Here is a 20,139-nt window from a genome sequence, read left to right as displayed (position 1 = left end):
GAAACTGCAGCACTGGGGTCTCCTCCGTCTCTTGCATTTTTACGAGAAATAAGAGAAACTTCAATTACCAGTTAACTTTAAATCTAGCCATAGACCTCTTGATATGCTCCATGGTATTTCATGCTGCTGTATTTGTCAGGGATCCTTCCTCACTTGGAGATTTGTCTTTCAATGTCTACTTATTGAGTAATTCATCAGAAATAGCCCATTCAGGCAGATCCATTAATTCTTGCAAGTAAAGTCAATGATTTTGCTTCAAAAGCTCTACAACCTGATGTTACTGCTCTCCTTGGACTTTGTTCCTCAGTCTCCCCTCCCATGGCACCATTCTCTGTAAGGCCCTCCAGCACTGGTGATCATGGCCTGAAATCACAGGAACGTTTTGACAGCAGCCTCTCCTTGATCCACAGGTTCTGATGTTCTGCAATCTATAAACCAAAAACATCAAAGAACAATTCTCCTTTCCTCACTTTTTCCCTTTAAAATCCCCGTTACCTTTACCACAATTCCCGTCAGATTAAGTTAATTGCTTTACACCCACTAACTTCATGTACAAATAAAATACACACCGTCCTTTGGATCTTCAACCTGCTCCAGCTGTTTTCTTTGCATCTCATCGGTATGCAAGGTGCCTTGAGGCAGCTACCAAGTGCTTGCAATAGTTACAGAAGCCCAAAATGAAAACAAATTAAATATATAATATATCATATAGAACTCTCTCCAATCAACTGGCTCCATGAATCCCACAACATCCCATTGCTCCTATGACTGTATTGCCTTCCAATCAGAGAAAGAACTTGTCTGAGAATCATTGCCCCACACTGAAAACCATTCCTGGGCCAGACCGCTTCACCTAAATAACAATGGCAACTAGAATAGTTCCTCCTCAAAATCACTTCTGAATTCCTGTTTTGGAGACGCTTACTCCCCAGTGGCATAACGAAACTTTAGCCCCCCCATGCAAAGTACATGGATCCCCCCAATCCCCTGGACTCAGTCCAGAGCTCTCAGTCCAGGGGTCTGCCTCCCATGCACAGTGATGGAAAGGGCGCCCTGGATCCCTCCCTCCCGCACCGCAGAGGCAATGGGGGCAAATGTTATGCACTGTTTCTCGCCTGTGCTCGCTCTTTGCAAAAGTCAGGGAATTTCTGCAGTAAAGCGACTGTGGGGAAGTGAAGAATCACTACATATGGCCTCTACAGCTCCATGGTCGTATGGCCTCCTATTTTCCAACTCACATGCAGGCCCGGACTGGCCGTTGTGGGCACCGGGCAATCCCCCGTTGGGCTGCATGGGTTGGGGCCGGTTTTGAGCCACCTGGGGGCCGTTTTTGTTACAGGGCTGAACGGCCCTGTAACAAAATCGGCCGAAAACCGGCCCTGGCAAAGAGTACGGTCGCAACCCCAAATCCCCCCCCCAGGGGGGGACGAGCACTTTGCCAGGGCCGGTTTTGGTTCCCAGTCCGGCCCTGCTCACATGAACTCTTCATCTGCTCCCCACTAACCCCAACATTCTATGATGACAAAACAGAGTGCCCCTGCTCGGTCCCGCACTAAAGCATTCCAATAACAAAGTCGTAAACAAATAGGGCATGCTTCCGACCAAAAAACCTCAGTGAGCCTCTTGGTACATACTCAGACCAAGAAAACAAGATATCACTGTGCCTGGTGGTTTCATTTCATTTCTGCCGGTAGGGCATCAGGAGGACATCATCTTTGACCTTGGACAGTAAACCTACAAATGTATTCTCAGGGTCGGAATGGCCAATAGGGCAATCAGGCAGTGCCTGATGGGCTTGTCTGACAGATCAGTGTGTGGGCCTTTTTTTTAGCCAGGTGGTTTTACTGTTGGTTTCCCCGACATTACCACTTTTTAAACAATATGCTTCATTAATGTGGGCCACTTTTATTTTGGTGCCCAGGCCTATGTTTTGTCTCAGTTGACCCTGGAGCCAGTGGTTGCAAGTGGGACCCACTAGCATTTATTTTTAGGGATCAGCACTTATGTTTCCTCAACAGACTTTCACCCAGAGCAAGAGAGAGAAAAATACAAAAGGTTGAAAGGAAGAGGAAAGAAAGATGGAAGAATTGTGACAAAGCGAGAAAGCAGGGATGAAAAAGATACTGCAATGTAATTCGGCATTTAAAACTCGATATTATGTCTGCGCACAATTTTTCTTCTCTCCCCCTTTCCCCTAATTTTTTTAGCCAAGATAGAAGCAGCAACATCAGAATTTTTAGGTGCTCTTCGAGAGTGTTTAATTTTTTTTATATATCTTTATTTTTAATTTCCAGAGAACACAAATTGTCATCAGGAACAATCCAGCCACATGGTTGGGGCAAATGCAAAGATTATTATAAAAACGAAGCCCTGTTGCAATAGAACGTGCCATGGTAGCTAAATAAGGTCAAAACTGCTATCCACTCAATGTGACAGGGTATTGTGGCTTAGTCTATATAAAATTAAACAGTAGTGGGCAGAAAGAAAGAATGCAAAAAAGATAAGATAAAAAAGGGGAGGGAGGTGGACGAAAGGAAAAGATCACATTCAGGCCCCAGATAACTTCGGTGTGGCCTGAAAAAGGCTGTCATCTCTGTTGTCCAAGCGGAATCTGAAAAAATATTGAATCGGGCAGGGCAAGATGACCAATGATGGTGGCCCAGCCAGGTCACGGACTATATAAAGGGACCATATATAAGAGGGAAGAGGATTGAGGATGGATGGGTTGGGGGAACCCACGAGCGCCATAAATGAACCTCAAGATGCGCGCAGCGGCAACAGTACTTATGCTCTTCAAGGGGCGGAGTCATGCCCAAGAAAGGCGACCAGATCTGTAAGTAGGTCCCTGATTTATCTTGTACCCTGTATATGAGCCTCTCATATGAGCCCGTTTTTTACATTTCTTTGAGCCATTCGTCATGGGTGGAAAGTTGAAACAATATCCAGGGTCAGAAGATCATCACCACGGTAATAGCCGTGGCCAATAGGCGCTTCTCATGAACAGTGGGGGTTGGGAAGTCATCCGTGTCACGTAACATGATCAATTGCTAAGAAAAGGGCAATGACAGCCACAGAGTCTTGTTCATAGTGGATTCCACCTCTATACACAATGTCGGGAATTGGGCGCAATCACTGAGGATGTGAATTATAGTGTAGCCCTCTTGGTCGCATCTCCATGACAGTATTTTAAATGCCCAGTCACCTCTTTGGGTGGCCCACCAGGCCTTTGAAAAAAGTGCTCACTTTGAGATTGTTATTCTCAGTTGATTAGTCCATCTATCTGAAGAGTAGGGTGCTGTTCTCCATCCCAGATTAACCTCAAATCAAGGATCACATCTGCTAGATTTGCTCAACCAGTCTGCTCAGGGAAAGCACTCAGAGGTGACTGCTGTTCCCCCTGAGGTCCCCATTAGATGCAAGTGCTGAAGATGGTAATTAATGCCTCTGCTTTTCTCCTTGAGGATGATGGTAAGCTAGGGGCTGGATCTAGAAGACATTACAAGTCCTTCAGACGATTGTCAGCTGCAATCATTCAAGGTTAAAAATAATTTCTCATTAAAAATGCAGCTATACTTGGCGCAGATCGGACAGAGATAAAAAATAAGATGCTTCCTTGGAGGTCTCTGGGGTAAGCAGACACCAAAGGTGGCACACATTGGTGGATTAAGTTAATTTACTTATTAATCCTAAGGGCCTGCTTTAGACTTGAGTGGTCACGTAAATTATTCAAATTTCTGTACGAAATGTTAAATTCAGACAAAATTTCTCCTATGGAATTGCCTCCGTCTGCAATTCTCTCAAGACACATTTCGATACGAACAAGCTGGTGAAATACGACTGACAGAAAATGATTGGAAATAAGCAAAGCATGCAATAACCAGGTGTGCCAACTCTATTACTACACGAGATTCCTAATTCTGGTTTGGAAGATTTGGAATGGGTCTTATGTACTGCGCATGGTAGATACCACGGGCCTCATTTATGAGGCCTTGCGCCAGTTTTGCGCTTCAGATGCGTCACTTTTTGTAACGCATCGGCAGCATAAAACATGCCTCCTGTTGCGCACTATACAAAGTGACTCATCTAAGCAGATGCGTCACTTTGTAAACCCCTGCGCTACATTATACCTGCATCAGGTATAATGTATGCAGTGGGGGCGTTCCCCCACAAAAAGCCTTGTAGAAGTGACCCAGTGAAATCTATGAGATTTCTCTGCGTCAGTTCTAGGACGCCATTGCGTCAATATCTTGCGCCTGCCTCACAGCAGGCGTTAGACTGACGTAGACCCTTTCACATGGGGCTTGCCCCATGTGAAAGGACACATTGCTGGAGTTGCGTCACTTTTGTGACACACTCCAGCAATGCGTCACTTTTGCGCTTACAGATACATCAGAAATACTGACGTATCTGTAACTCCTTGCGACATGATGCGTCATACATTAAATATGACGCATCCAGTATGTCGCAAGGAGTGCGCACTGAGAACTGACGCATCACTGCTTTCACGCTGCGATGCGTTATTTCTCATAAATGAGGCCCCATGACCTACGGTGTCAGTATTTACTGGGTGTTATTATAATTCTGAACAAAATAATAGGGTACTCTAATTCAGGGTGTCGTATCTAAATATTGACTGGTTACAATATTGTTACTAGAATATTGAAATATCAAAATAGTAACAGGTATGTATAGATTTGTATACATAACTTCTTGCGGAGGAATTGATTTAAGCAGGCAGAGTTCCATTCGGAGGCCCAATGGAGGGCTGCTGAAAGTGTCCTAAATTATGCGCTGGTAACCGGACCCACTGGTGGGTGAAAGTGTGCATAAACTACATGTCCCAGAGTGCACTGAGAAAGGAATTCATGTAGAAAGGCACACCTGAGGATAATCAAGTTAAGTAGCACGCAGGGGATAATATTGGCACGTAATTCCTGGTTACCAACGCTGGTCTCTGAGGAAGGAGAAAAGAAGGGACTTCAAGTCAGGATGGGAAGCTGGCTGCCTGTCTTAAATAAAAGGTTTCATACGAAGTGCGTCCTCGATTGCTGGGCAAAACTTGTGTAAACATAACTTCATATATAGATGTACCATGACCATCTATATGTATCTTCAAGGTACGTAGATGTGGCGTTAGGAATAGTAAATCTATACGTTCCTCTGTGCACTCACTTTTTCGATATTTTGGGTCTTCGATATTTTGGTAAAAATATTGTGACCACTCAATATTCCTGCTTCAATATCCTAGACAACAATCAAGTTCAGGCCCATCTATATGAAGTGGGAAACTGCAGCACTGGGGTCTCCTCCGTCTCTTGCATTTTTACGAGAAATAAGAGAAACTTCAATTACCAGTTAACTTTAAATCTAGCCATAGACCTCTTGATATGCTCCATGGTATTTCATGCTGCTGTATTTGTCAGGGATCCTTCCTCACTTGGAGATTTGTCTTTCAATGTCTACTTATTGAGTAATTCATCAGAAATAGCCCATTCAGGCAGATCCATTAATTCTTGCAAGTAAAGTCAATGATTTTGCTTCAAAAGCTCTACAACCTGATGTTACTGCTCTCCTTGGACTTTGTTCCTCAGTCTCCCCTCCCATGGCACCATTCTCTGTAAGGCCCTCCAGCACTGGTGATCATGGCCTGAAATCACAGGAACGTTTTGACAGCAGCCTCTCCTTGATCCACAGGTTCTGATGTTCTGCAATCTATAAACCAAAAACATCAAAGAACAATTCTCCTTTCCTCACTTTTTCCCTTTAAAATCCCCGTTACCTTTACCACAATTCCCGTCAGATTAAGTTAATTGCTTTACACCCACTAACTTCATGTACAAATAAAATACACACCGTCCTTTGGATCTTCAACCTGCTCCAGCTGTTTTCTTTGCATCTCATCGGTATGCAAGGTGCCTTGAGGCAGCTACCAAGTGCTTGCAATAGTTACAGAAGCCCAAAATGAAAACAAATTAAATATATAATATATCATATAGAACTCTCTCCAATCAACTGGCTCCATGAATCCCACAACATCCCATTGCTCCTATGACTGTATTGCCTTCCAATCAGAGAAAGAACTTGTCTGAGAATCATTGCCCCACACTGAAAACCATTCCTGGGCCAGACCGCTTCACCTAAATAACAATGGCAACTAGAATAGTTCCTCCTCAAAATCACTTCTGAATTCCTGTTTTGGAGACGCTTACTCCCCAGTGGCATAACGAAACTTTAGCCCCCCCATGCAAAGTACATGGATCCCCCCAATCCCCTGGACTCAGTCCAGAGCTCTCAGTCCAGGGGTCTGCCTCCCATGCACAGTGATGGAAAGGGCGCCCTGGATCCCTCCCTCCCGCACCGCAGAGGCAATGGGGGCAAATGTTATGCACTGTTTCTCGCCTGTGCTCGCTCTTTGCAAAAGTCAGGGAATTTCTGCAGTAAAGCGACTGTGGGGAAGTGAAGAATCACTACATATGGCCTCTACAGCTCCATGGTCGTATGGCCTCCTATTTTCCAACTCACATGCAGGCCCGGACTGGCCGTTGTGGGCACCGGGCAATCCCCCGTTGGGCTGCATGGGTTGGGGCCGGTTTTGAGCCACCTGGGGGCCGTTTTTGTTACAGGGCTGAACGGCCCTGTAACAAAATCGGCCGAAAACCGGCCCTGGCAAAGAGTACGGTCGCAACCCCAAATCCCCCCCCCAGGGGGGGACGAGCACTTTGCCAGGGCCGGTTTTGGTTCCCAGTCCGGCCCTGCTCACATGAACTCTTCATCTGCTCCCCACTAACCCCAACATTCTATGATGACAAAACAGAGTGCCCCTGCTCGGTCCCGCACTAAAGCATTCCAATAACAAAGTCGTAAACAAATAGGGCATGCTTCCGACCAAAAAACCTCAGTGAGCCTCTTGGTACATACTCAGACCAAGAAAACAAGATATCACTGTGCCTGGTGGTTTCATTTCATTTCTGCCGGTAGGGCATCAGGAGGACATCATCTTTGACCTTGGACAGTAAACCTACAAATGTATTCTCAGGGTCGGAATGGCCAATAGGGCAATCAGGCAGTGCCTGATGGGCTTGTCTGACAGATCAGTGTGTGGGCCTTTTTTTTAGCCAGGTGGTTTTACTGTTGGTTTCCCCGACATTACCACTTTTTAAACAATATGCTTCATTAATGTGGGCCACTTTTATTTTGGTGCCCAGGCCTATGTTTTGTCTCAGTTGACCCTGGAGCCAGTGGTTGCAAGTGGGACCCACTAGCATTTATTTTTAGGGATCAGCACTTATGTTTCCTCAACAGACTTTCACCCAGAGCAAGAGAGAGAAAAATACAAAAGGTTGAAAGGAAGAGGAAAGAAAGATGGAAGAATTGTGACAAAGCGAGAAAGCAGGGATGAAAAAGATACTGCAAGAGTGAGATAAAGAGGCAGGGAGTGTCTAGTGGTGGATTAAAGAGGCATGAGGTGGAATGGAGACTATGTAGCCTTGTATTCAGCATCCCAAGGATGTATGACATTACAACGCATGCTTTTACATCGCATGCTTTTACAACGCGGTTTTTACAACGCATACCATTACAACGCATAGTGCTTTGGGGCGCTGGGTAGTGAATAGTTTAATTTACTATTCCAACTCCAGTCCCCGTGGATAGTAGGGAAGGTGTTGGACAGTAAATTAAACCTATTCCCTATCCTAGAGCGCCCCCCAGCGCAATGCGCTGTAATGGTTTGCGTTGTAAAAGTTGCGTCGTAAAGGCACTGCGTGGTAAAAGTTGCATTGTAAAGGATGTTTCCCGCATCCCGACCTTCAATAGCATTGGTCGCAGACTTCTTCACAAAACTTTGGGCCCGGCACTTATTATTGCACAAATTAAGAATGAGCAGTACACAGTACGATGTTTTCTGATTTAAAAAAAATTTGTTTTCTGAGGTTTGTCTTCCTTTGAGGAGACAATGTCCATGTGAGGTCCTTCTAGAGAAGCTCTAAGGGGCCTTTACCACTTGATCCACACTAAAATCTGAGTCTCGTTCAAGGGCAGCCTTGACACAGCTTTCAATTCCCAGGTATCCTGACTGCCCGAGGTGCTGCAATGTCAGAAGGTAAAAGACTGTCACCAAATCTTCTAATTTTCCTACATCCCTGTGTGTCTCTGCTACCATCACTGTGAGCGAAGCGGCATCGCTCTGCCACCCACATAGAAGTTCCCGCAGGGTTCAAAGTCTGCTCCTGCTGACACAGCCTCAAAGAGAGGATGGATGTCAAAATAGTCAACCTGTGAGATCCCAAATGCTAAATATATTCCCTCATCCACATTCATCATTTCCTCTGCTGTCAATTCTCACAGTAGAATCCCTCTTTCAAGAGTTTTTAGGGTAATGTCTTCCTGGTACGCCGCTCCCGTGTTCTGAATCGATCTAATTTTCATCTACCTCATTGTGGTTGAACAAATTCCATGACAAAGCCAACATCCTGCCTTTATGACACTCCACATGGGTCTGCACAGAGAGAGCCACAAATGACTGCTCCAAGCAGTAATTTAAAGCAGGGCCCTTTTCATAGGTAAGCTCTTTCCCTAAATCTAATCACTATCTGAATTCCTGCTCCAATCCCCTTTGAAATGATGCCCGAAATATAGCCTCTGGCGAAGAAGATAGTGGGAAGGAGTCATAGGGGTTCACTACAACCGTATAATATATTTCTGCGCTAGTCATTATGTGTTAGGGACACGTACTGGAGCCATATCTTTTAGCACAAAGCAAACCTCTTCGTCCTTTGGATCTTCTACCTGCTCCAGCTGTTTTCTTTGCATATCATCGGTATGCAAGGTGCCTTGAGGCAGCTACCAAGTGCTTGCAATAGTTACAGAAGCCCAAAATGAAAACAGATTAACTACATTTTTTGTATCATGCAGAACTCTCTCCAATCAACTGGCTCCATGAATCCCACAACATCCCATTGCTCCTATGATTGTATTGCCTTCCCATCAGAGGAAGAACTTGTCTACTAGTTTGGGTTCAAAACACAATGCAGTACTGATATAACAGCCTTCCAATTGGTCAATGGTGCCCTGTTTTCTCAAATCGCGCTACCTATTGGTAGGCTTTGCTACTTCCATCATTGAGTCCTAACCAACACCTTTACATTATCTTTGTGCTTCGATAGCATCATTCTGAACTGTTTGTGTCATACCAGTAGAACAGAGTCCAGGGGTCAAGAAGAGTTTCCTCGGATTTGGGACCATCTGTATTGACAGCGGCCCCCCATAGGGCACCATCCTCTGACCAATAGTATTCACCCAGTTTGCAGAGGACCTGGTGTCCTATTTGCATCTTGAATAATCAATTACAACAATATTTGTCTCATAGGAAGCCAAAACCATCAGGGCTCCTGGCATAGCCAATGAATATATAAGGACATACATTTACAATTACATTTAATCTTGAACATAAAATTACCAACTATACACGTCAATATTCATAATGTAGGTGCTTCAACAATTGGTGCAGTGATAGTAAAAAAGTGACGTAAGGGACTATTGTGCTTGGTGTTTTTAAAGCAAAACAGAAACAGATTGAAAAATCGACTCAAATTTGGAGTACAATTTCAATAAACTACAGTGAATGCCCATCTACATGTATGAGTGTTGCCATTTCTGCGCCTAACCTGTTATAGCATGGGGTCTTAATCAGGACTGGATGGTCGCACCATAAAGGCAAGTTGACCGTACTCAGATTATTTAAGTATATCCCACACAGTGTCAGTACTCAAGTGTTTCCATCTGCTGGGATCACGCTTTGATAGGAGAAATACCTCTACAGGTCCTCATGAAAACACCATCAAAGAATTGGTTTCAATCTGTCTATGATGGAAACTCATTTAGTATGTTCTGCGAGTGCGTCGCCTAAAAAATGACGGCATTATTTGGATCTTGCACATCATCTCAGTCAAGAAATGCCAGGCTGCAACCTATCTCAAGTTACCAAGCACCTAAAAAGCAAATTTCTTCAAGCCACACCTCACCAGAGGCTTACCACATGGATTCCACACCATCCATTAAGAGTTCCCACCCACGCTCAATCCATCTCCTCTCCCATCTGCTCTACGACCCCGTGGAGCTCTGCCCATTCCTTTAGCAGTAGTCTTACCATCTTCCCTGGAAACCCCTGTATTGATTATGTATTTCCTCCTCCCTCTCTTTCGTCCTCTGCACTACCTAGAGTAAAACTATCATTACAGACAGAGATCAGAGAAGAACTAGGCTAAGACTGGAAATAAATTAGCCTTATTATCTCTATAGCTTTCAGCCGCGGTCCGTGCAGGTAACAGTGGTGGGGCCGGGTGAGGGGGATTCCGACGGATGATGACTAGGGAAAATGTATTATTTATTTAATTTTCCCTCTGCATCGTCCTTCGAAATCCCCCCACCCCATCTTGGCCCCACTGCTGTTACCTGCACGGACCGCAGCTGATAGCTTTGCTGGTGTCCTGGCTGAAGCTTTGGAAGCAGGGAAGTGTCTGTGCTACCACACTGTCCCTTTTTCCACCTGAGATGACATTTCTCTACTAGGAGTAAAAGAAAAATCTGCATGGGAGGAAATTCACTGGGATCTAAAAGAAAATATTGGGTCTGCATGGGGGTTATGGAATAAAGGATAACCAGGGTCAGCCATTCAGTCTTCCTCATTCGGGCAGTAAGCTACCAAGTGCTTTCTGTCTTACCCTCACATGTGCAGGGTGCCAGTCGGTCTAGACTACGGCTCATCTGCCTGGTGAGTGTTTGCCTTCTAGAATTTGATAGGGCTTGCAACATGAGCAACAACCCAAAAATGATGCTCCTTCTAAGGGTGGCAGTATTTTCTAGGGACCGAAAGGAATCTACACCTATACTACACCACACTCAGCGCGTACAACATGAATCCCTGCTCAAATATTTGGCCTTGCTTGGTGTAACATGAGAGGTTAAGTCTGGACCTTTCATAATTGTATAAGTTCTGATCAGGTTTCCAACTTTGATTGCTCTTCTACCACTCACCTCTCTTGTACATCAATAAGCGCTATCACTGCCTAAAAGATATATAGCTACTGCTCTTATGTGGTAACGACTTGCGTTGAAAAAAACGCGGTGTAACGGCACGCGTTGTAAAAGTACGCGTCGTAATGCCGTACATCCGCATGGTGCCACTCGACTACTTGGTCTTATGTGATCGCTCCCCTTTTGCAGTGATTGCGCATAGGACCACTTTGGCCTTCTGGTAGGGTGGTGAGAGGTAGTGGTCTGTATTTCTTAGTGCTCCTGTGCCCCTAAATAAGATACCCTACTCCCTAGTTGCTTAACAGTGCCACAGTCTTGCTGCTTTAAAAGTGCCCCGGAGTGGGGTCAATGTAAACTGTTTACAGCCTCTCTCTATAACTTCTTCCCGCCACCACGCATTAAGGGCGTTGACACTTGCAAGACTCTTTGGTCACTCATGCATGACAACACATTGCTTCTTACAACACACAGCACTCTTCCAACCACACACTTCACACGGTGTGGCTTGCGACCCAGTTAGGCAAGTACAGCACACCCAATAGGGACAGTAGCTGCTATATAAGTGCTACAGTACAATACAATACAGCACCCTGATGCTAAGTAATAGGCTTACAGTATATATGTGTTTGATAACATGAGCAGTGGTTAATTTGTCAAAAACAAAAATTGCTGGGGTTCTCATGAGGAGGCAGTTTGCGCCAGCCCATTTCTCCTGTTAGGGCCACCTAAAACAGAACCAACTACTAACCATGAAAGTGGGGAGAAGATGTGGCGTAATGGCCAGAGCTGCCGGCTTCAGAGCCGAGGAACCAAGTTCAAGTCTTGGCTCAACATCCTGTGTTTCTGAGCAAATCACTTAATCTCCCTGTGCCTACCATAAATGAATGTGTCATTAACTGGTGCTCATGAAAAGCACTGGTGTTGATGATTAGGTGCCAGTGCTGAGCAACGGAAACCACCAGCTCAAATTAAGCACCTGATATGACTCACACAGATATCAACATATTTTCTTTACTCTGATCTGGCAATGAATTATAACTCTCACAGTGAATATGCAACATACTATCACAGTGACAGTAACTCGCTGAGAAGCTCTCATACACTTTTGCTCCAGAGGCATATAGGGGCTTTTGAACGTAAGGCATTTGGTGGCAGCATGCAAACGCTTAAGTAGTAGTAACACCTAGGGACACATCATGGTATGGCATTCACTGCAGAGGAGATATGCACTAGTACAACAGAGATACCTTGTGCCCAGTCAGAGTAGCTGTAGTTTGATGTTCTGAGAAGAAGCTGTTCATAGGGGTCACTGTAATGTGTGTCTTTTAATTCAAAGTATAAGGTGTAAAAAGATACATTTAAGATCATTTTTTGAGTAGAAAATCGAGAAAGTAAAGGATGAGAAAGATAAGACAATAGTGCCAAAGGGAGAATGCAGGGATAAAAGACAGCCTGTACACGTGCTATATAGATACAGGAACTCTCTGTTGTTGGGAAGAAAGAGGTATGTAGGAGGTACAATCAACCCTATGCTTACTCATTATTCAACAGAGCAAAGGGCAGGCTATTAAGAAACACTGGGCCTTTGTATTCATTTATTTGTACAAATTAGGCCCTGCCTGTGAGAGACCAGGCAGAGACTATTAGGAGAACTATTCATAGAACAGAGGTGAAGTTGTGGGTACCATCAATTTCATCCATGACATCATTATGTTGGTCCATGGGGTGAAGTGAGTGAGAAAACTGACTGTTAAACTAGCTGGGTAACCAGCTGCGCTACCAGACATGGCAGCTGATGCCCACAAATAACAGGCATTTGGGTTCTCCCGGGCATTCAATGCAGTTCCATTTTAAATGGCTTTCTGTCTTTTGCCAGCACTGTTGCCCTGCTGGATCTCCCAAATGATGCAAAAGGCATCAGCTGCTTCCCAGTAAGTTGCAGACAAGAAATGGGGACGCTGGAGGCGGCTGGGATTGCTGAGCCTCAGCAGGTACCAGGTGCTTCTATCAGAGCGATGCCATGGTTCCTGCTATGCGCCTGACCTCTCAGTGTGCACCGGTGGATAATTACAGCATGGCTGCCTCCTGGAAAACTGACATATCTCTGCACAACTCGCATGGGAGCCGCCTGTGCTGTCTTGTACTGCAAGCCCTCTGAACCACTATTCTATTTTTATATGAAAGAATGAGGACTCCATCAAATTTAAATTGTGGAATTAAAATGAAAACTTCCCCACTGCCAACATCTGATTTCAAAGTAAAGCAAAAATGATGAATCAACCCAAAATTGTTGGCAAATTCTTCTCCCTCCTATGCTGTGCTGAGTTCTATTGCATGCTAGATGAGTGAAGAACACCGACATTTTCTGAAAAGTACTTTAGCTAAGCCCTCTCCCATCCCCACTGTTGTCGATATAGACCCTGTAATGATCAATCAATCAATCAACACGGATTTGTGCGACAAATCACCCGCAAGGCTATCCAGGTGCTTGGTTCTTTCTGGGATCAATCGAAAAGCCAGGTCTTGAATCCCTTTATGAATTTTGTGAGAGAGGTTGATGTGCCAAGGTGGAGGGGAAGGTCATTCCAAGACTTGACAGTGAGGCAGGAGAAGGATTGTCCTCCGCTTTAGCTTTGGCGGATGCAGGGGGTGAGGGAGGCGGGCGCAGGTGTCTGGAGGGTTGGTGGAGTTTCAGATGGTGGTTGATGTATGCTGGTCCTTGGTTGTGGGGGTCCTTGTTGTTGTGTGTCAGCTGATGTGATGGTTGCACCTACTGTGGTCTCTCAGCTGAGAAAGAATTGTTGAGTCAAAGTACTGGAGACAGTGACCAGTGACATGCCTGGGCTCCTAACTCCCATTGAATATTTGAATACTTAACCTCAGGAGATCTCCCAACTGATCCAATACTCAATTTGGGGTTCCTGTTAGGCATAGCCTAACTTGAGTTGCTGTTGAAATGCTCAGCTTGTTTTAATTTGGCATTTTTCAGTGGTGTGTGTATTAAGTGTGCATGTTTTCAATTTTTTTACATTTATCAATGGTCTAAATTTATTTGGGTAGCAGGTGACTAAACACTACCAAAACATTCCATGTACATCCATTTAAATATGTATTTTATCAAGCTCCGTCCAACTTGTTTCAATTTCTCATTATACCTCCTTCATGGACACAACAAAAGCTACAATATTATCACCTGTATCCACAAACTTACATCTACTAACATATTGATATTAATAAGCAGTACCAAGAGTGATTCTCAAAGCAAAAAAAGGTATTCTTTTTGCAAAAAGGCATAGTCAAACAATCCAAGTTAAAATCCTGCTTCAAAACTGGTTGAACCATGTTGCATGAGAATCCTTCCTATTTAAATATCACTTCAAGTTTCAACATTCAAAGTAAAAGTTTTAAGGACCTATCTAATTCAGATGCATATATAAGAACCATTGGATGGGTACAAATATGCATTTTCATGCAGATGAACACTGGGCTGGACTGGAATAGGACAGGAGATAAGAGACAGATGCCCCTTCCGGATAATGCAAGCACTCTACTGAATTCCTTAATGATGTTGAGAATAGAAACAGGTGAAAAAATCTCGACATATTTGTCAAGTCTGAATGAGTAGAAGATCAGAATAGATGCTGGAAGCATCTACCCAATCCATTAAAAATTAATGCAATGTTCTTTTTGGAGTCCAAACACAAGGCATAAGTTCTTTAGTAGATTAGTGTCAGAATTTTGCAGCAATCTCTCTTTAAAATGTTTGAAGTTATATATTAGTAGTCCAAATTTAACAAACAGGTTAATTTAACTTTTTTTATGTTGCAAACTGTTAAAGTCGTTAAAGTAAAGAGTGCCACTCCTAGCACAAATCTAAGTTAAAGACTTTGTACACCAAACATGCTTTTAATATGCAACTTATAACAATATTCACCAATATTGAAAAACGGCTACATATAGCTCTACTATGCTTTCCCAGGAATCCCAATCAAACTTTAACTATGGCTAAGGCGGCCACTGCCCATGTTAGAAGGCAAGGTTTAATGATTGGTCGAAAAATGCAATGGTGGTCGTTCAGTGGACCAATTAATTCAGTTTAAAATCTGTATTTGACTACTTATTCGAATCCACATCAGTCCACTCAGACTTTCAGTCTTCTCACGTCAATTAAATGAGAACTGATAACTTGGGTAAGTACAAACATCTGTTTGCACTTGAAAATATCCCAGTAATATGAATAAATAATACTACTAGGGTGCAATGGGCATTTGAATGCACTTTTTGCACATGTGCGGCTGTACAGTCTTAAGGGTCCACAGGCTCTTGTGGAGCCCCTTCTGTAATGCAGATTCCAGTGGTGCTAATTGTGCACCAGCAGGATTTCAATGGGCGTGCCAACATTTGCTGGGAGGAATGGCCACATTCAAATGTTAGAAAGCTTGAAGTTTGTGAGAGTGCCATATTACAGACGCTGACATGGAGGCAAAGCAATGCTTAATTTGTAAAAAACATAAGTGCCAGGGCTCGCGTCAGGAGGCCACAGCAGCCTGCAACAAACATTGGGGCATATTATCAAGGGGGTTTATCTCCGCTTTTTTGGCTTTAAAAGCCAAGAAAGCGGAGATAAAATTATCTCCCTATTACCTAGCTGTCGCTAACACCAGTTAGCGACAGCTAGTAGGAGATAGCGACCATCTTGGGCCCGCTTTGCATGTCAGTGATATTTATCACTAATGACATGCAAAGTGGGCGTGCCAAGATGTTAGCGACTGGAAACAGTCGCTAACATCGCTATCTCCTATTACCAATTTTTGGAGATATTCGTGCTAAGCGCGAATATCTCCAAAAGCTAACACCTGCCCTGAGCAGTTCTTAGGCATGTTATCCAATGGGAGGTGGATAACATGGCTAAGGGCATTAGCTCGGTAATGCATGAATATCGCTGACTTTTCAGCGATATTCATGCATTGCGGCCGTTTTTTATCGCATTTGCGATAAACCTTGGTAATACCAAGGTTCATTTGCGATAAAAATCGCTGCAGGTCAGCGATAATTTTTTGTCTCTAACCAAGCAATAGCGATAATTATCGCTATTGCTTGGTAATATGCCCCACTGTCCCTGCTATGCTGCCAATGATAGTAACAACATGACTACTAACCATCACAATCCTACAAGCGTGACTATTTCAGGCCCCCAAAGTAATAAGAATAGCTTGATTGGCATGTAATAGTCATTTTTAATATAGATTGAATTATTAGTTAACTGTTGTTGTGATCATCTCTAAATTAGCCAGGCAGTGCCACCTTGTGGGAGACCGTGAAGTGCCTGTCTTGATAAATAAGTGTCGGTGTGGAGCACCGGAAACCACTGGCTCAATTTGAGCACTGGGGCAAAGAGGCCAGAAGGAGGATTACTTGCTGTGTGCTACAGTGATGTGGTCAGTTTTCTCAAATTGTTTCTCATTTCAATGCAGGTGTTGGTCACCATTTATAAGGGAGTCTAAATTTCTTGAGTCTGCACGTTCATGGTCCTTTCAAGTGAGTTCAGTAAAAAGCTCAGGACCATGATACACAGATGCCCTCCTCTCATTCATTCTATGAGTCAATGTTCTTTCGTCATCATGCTTTTTTCAGCTCATAATCATCAAAATAATCTTGCTTTTTCAATTACCCACTCCGTTGATTACATTTACTGTGGAAATCATCGCCTACCATCTTCACTATGGAAATAGACTTTACTTGCAGCTTTCAGTACCTAATTAAGCCTCCTTTGTGCATTCTAAATACATCTGTTAAGCATAGTGCAGGAACAAGGTGCAGATATAATTTATTTCCCGTGAGGCCATCACCACTAGCCTACTCCCCAGAAGCAGTATTTTTTACCCATTGACTCTATTCCGGAGGAGATATCATTTTTTAAGATCCTCGACACGCATAATGCTGATAGTAGAATACTTTTCTGCAAGTACCCTTAAGGGCGGAGAAGATTATCCAAGAAACTATAAGGGAATCAGAACCTTCTCTGTGCAGATTAGGATCAATATCAACCCAGTTTCGGAGATTATTAAATTAACCGGGTGGTCACTTGTCAACCTGGGCACGTGCCTCTGGTCTGCACCGATGCATAGTCTCATTGGGTGCACCCGTTACATGCCTGGACCTGTTACCTGATTTCAAATAAATTGTGCTCTTTCTCTTGCGGTTACAAGCTCCGTCTTTATGCCCCAGGTGGTTAGAGTGCATGAGGTAAAGGAGGTGCAGCACTTTCAAACTAACATTTTGGGTCCTATTCATGAAGGGCCTCCGCACTCATGGTGGAGGCCCTGCAGAGTGGAGGCCCTGCAGTCGTAGTGGGTGCCCAGCACTCATGGTGGGATCTCCGCAATGAGAAACTGATTGCAATGCAGAGGTCCCACCACAAGTGCGGGCCCCCGCCAAAATTGCGTAGCCTCCACCATGAGTGCAGAGGGCCTTTGCGAATCGGGCCCTCAGTCTTTCACAAATAGTGGGTCAGCCTCACGCCACCCTATACATCGGGATCCTTAGATGGTGCTCTGCCCTCCGTGCTCCATCACAATGGATACGCAGGAGAAAACATTCCACCACACTGAGATTGGCAAAATTTGCCTGGAACTCCGCGTTACAGAGTAACACAGAGTCACCAAAGTCCGCCAATTCCACGCGAAGAATGACATTTTCCACTGAGGTCTAATGATGACCCATGTGAATGTGGGAAAGGCTGTGCAGCATTGTGAGTTTGTTCAAAGTCTCCACATACATTGGGGTTTACAGAACAGGTTGCAAAAGTGTTTGTGGCCTTTTCGGTAACATGGGGATCCAAAGGAGTGTGCAAACCCCTGCCACATACCCTAGGTAATTTTGTAATTCAGCCCCTAAATTTCAGAATCTTAGGGCCTGATTACGAGTTTGGTGGTGATTGTCCCACTGTTGTGGCTTTGCCAGATTCCCAATCCACGTAGCTGGCAGTCTGCCCACTGAAATACGATTTTGTCGGGCTGCTGGAGGGGAGCCATTCTCAGACCGCCATGACAGCGGCAGGGGGAAAGCAGCTGTCAGAGAGCAGTACAGACAAGGTTACTGTCATCCGGATTGCGAGTTGCCTTTCCTCCGAGCCGACCATGGCAGTGAGACCGCCTGCTTCAAGTCGAAGGAAATGGGTTGCAAACTCACCAATTTCCTTTTTTCTTTTCAGTCTTACACGTGGATCCCTTTCTCCAGGTCCCCTCTTACACATCACCAACTTGACCCTGAAGAAAATTATCCTGTCGGTGCCAAAATCCAGGCACTTGTCACTCACTGACTTGACTGGGCACATATCATCCGGATCCCAGCAACGTACTAGGGGCCTCATTTATGAAAAGTGATGCGTCACTTTTCACTGCTCCCTCCTTCCGACACCAATGATGTGTCATATTTACAGATTGACGCATCATGGCGCAAGGAGTTACAGATACGTCAGTATTTCTGATGTATCTGTATGGCGCAAAAGTGACGCATTGCTGGAGTGTATCACAAAAGTGACGCAACTCCAGCAATGTGTCCTTTCACATGGGGCACCCACTTCTCTTGCATGCAGCGCCCACCGACATACTAATTCAACATACATTGCCATTATGCACAAGCTAGTGTTTTCAAGCGTCAAGCTAAAATCTGGGGTGAGATGGTGTCTGAGCGCTAAGATAACATGTATGTGTAATCATGCGCTGTGAACCATATAGCACAAAAATGGACTAAAGCTGAAGCATCCATGCTCTGTGTTAGTTGGGTTGGTCCAGGAAGCAAGGAGTGATCTGCATTTGAGACAGCATTCTCACAGACTAATAATAGGCAAATGACCACACCTATCAACCGAACAACTTCCCTCCCTGGTTAGCTAAAAATACAGTCTGCTTTGAACTAATTTATATTTTTTTAAATAACATTTTTTAATATTAAGCTGTTGCATTGGGTCAATCAGTGTATACTGCTCAAATGAAAGTTCAGATCATTGACAATTTTCAGTGAATGTAAACGTTTGTCCTGCCCCTTACAAACGTAGTGTGCATGTTGTCTGATGGTGCAGTGTTTAATAAGCAGTTTGGAGGTTGATTGAGGTGAACAAGTAGGTTTGGGTGACTGGAAACTGGAGTTGGTGGATCACCTATTTTTTCTGGGTGTTATGATAGATCATACAAAGGGCATTGAAATTCAACCTCTCTTTGGCCGACTAACTGTGAGCCAAGGATATTGCCACCGAGCCTCGGTCTCTTTTCCTGAGTCTGCTGGGTGGGTCCTAGTGAAGTATTATCAGCCCTGCAGAATTTCCCACCAGCATATATTCCATTATCAGCTGGGTACTTGTTTGTTGGGCAATGCATGTATGTTTTAGTTTTTCAGTTGGAAGATGCCTCCCCTCCTTTCAACCTCGATTTAATGGAAAGTGGTTCAAGATGACTGGATCTCAGTTGTGTGCTATGTAAAATATGTACTTCAGGCAATTGGCCTACTGAAGCATGAAGATGACAATTTGATTTGACAACCACTTATCACTCAGGAAGTGATGTAAGTTAGCCAAGTAAATATTTATTTGGAGATTAAAGTGATGCTGGTGCGCAAACTGCGCATGCTATAGAGAGACTGGGAAATGTACAGTGTTCCAACTTGTCTAGATTTAAATTACAATAGAAAAGAAGTTCCCCAAGAATTTAGTAACTATCCATTATAATTTTCATTATACTTTTTTCTGTGGCCAAAATACAAAGCTGAAATATGGGGTACTAATGTCACCTCCATGGCTTCTATGATGAGGTATCTTGGCCAACTAGACTTTCAAACACAAAAATCTATGGGGTGAACGTGTCTGCCTTGTGCACAGTAGCTAATGCCATTGAAGACTATAATGAAATACAAAGGACACTGTGAAAAAATCCTACACAAAAGCTGATGTCGAATGGGATAAAAGGGTGGGGAAAACTCTGCCCCAGGGTATGTGAGAGAGAATTTGCAGTGTTTCTTATTGAAAATCTGAAACATTTATATTTTAAATTATTAGGTTTGAAATCCCAAATTCAAATGATTCAAACTATTTTGTGTGAATTCCCAACT

The 20,139-nt window shown here is 44.0% G+C and overlaps 1 protein-coding gene across 1 annotated transcript in view; it reads left to right on the top strand.

Moving 5' to 3' along the window:
- The window catches only part of CHRNA4 (cholinergic receptor nicotinic alpha 4 subunit), a 218,063-nt gene that overhangs the window by 112,095 nt on the left and 85,829 nt on the right, over positions 1 to 20,139 (top strand). The gene's annotated exons all lie outside the window — the stretch shown is intronic.

Source organism: Lissotriton helveticus, chromosome 7 (genome assembly GCF_964261635.1).
Source record: "Lissotriton helveticus chromosome 7, aLisHel1.1, whole genome shotgun sequence".
NCBI classification, from domain to species: Eukaryota; Metazoa; Chordata; class Amphibia; order Caudata; family Salamandridae; genus Lissotriton; species Lissotriton helveticus.
The sequence above is the reverse complement of the archived record's forward strand: the minus strand, read 5'-3'. Positions and strand labels throughout refer to the sequence as shown.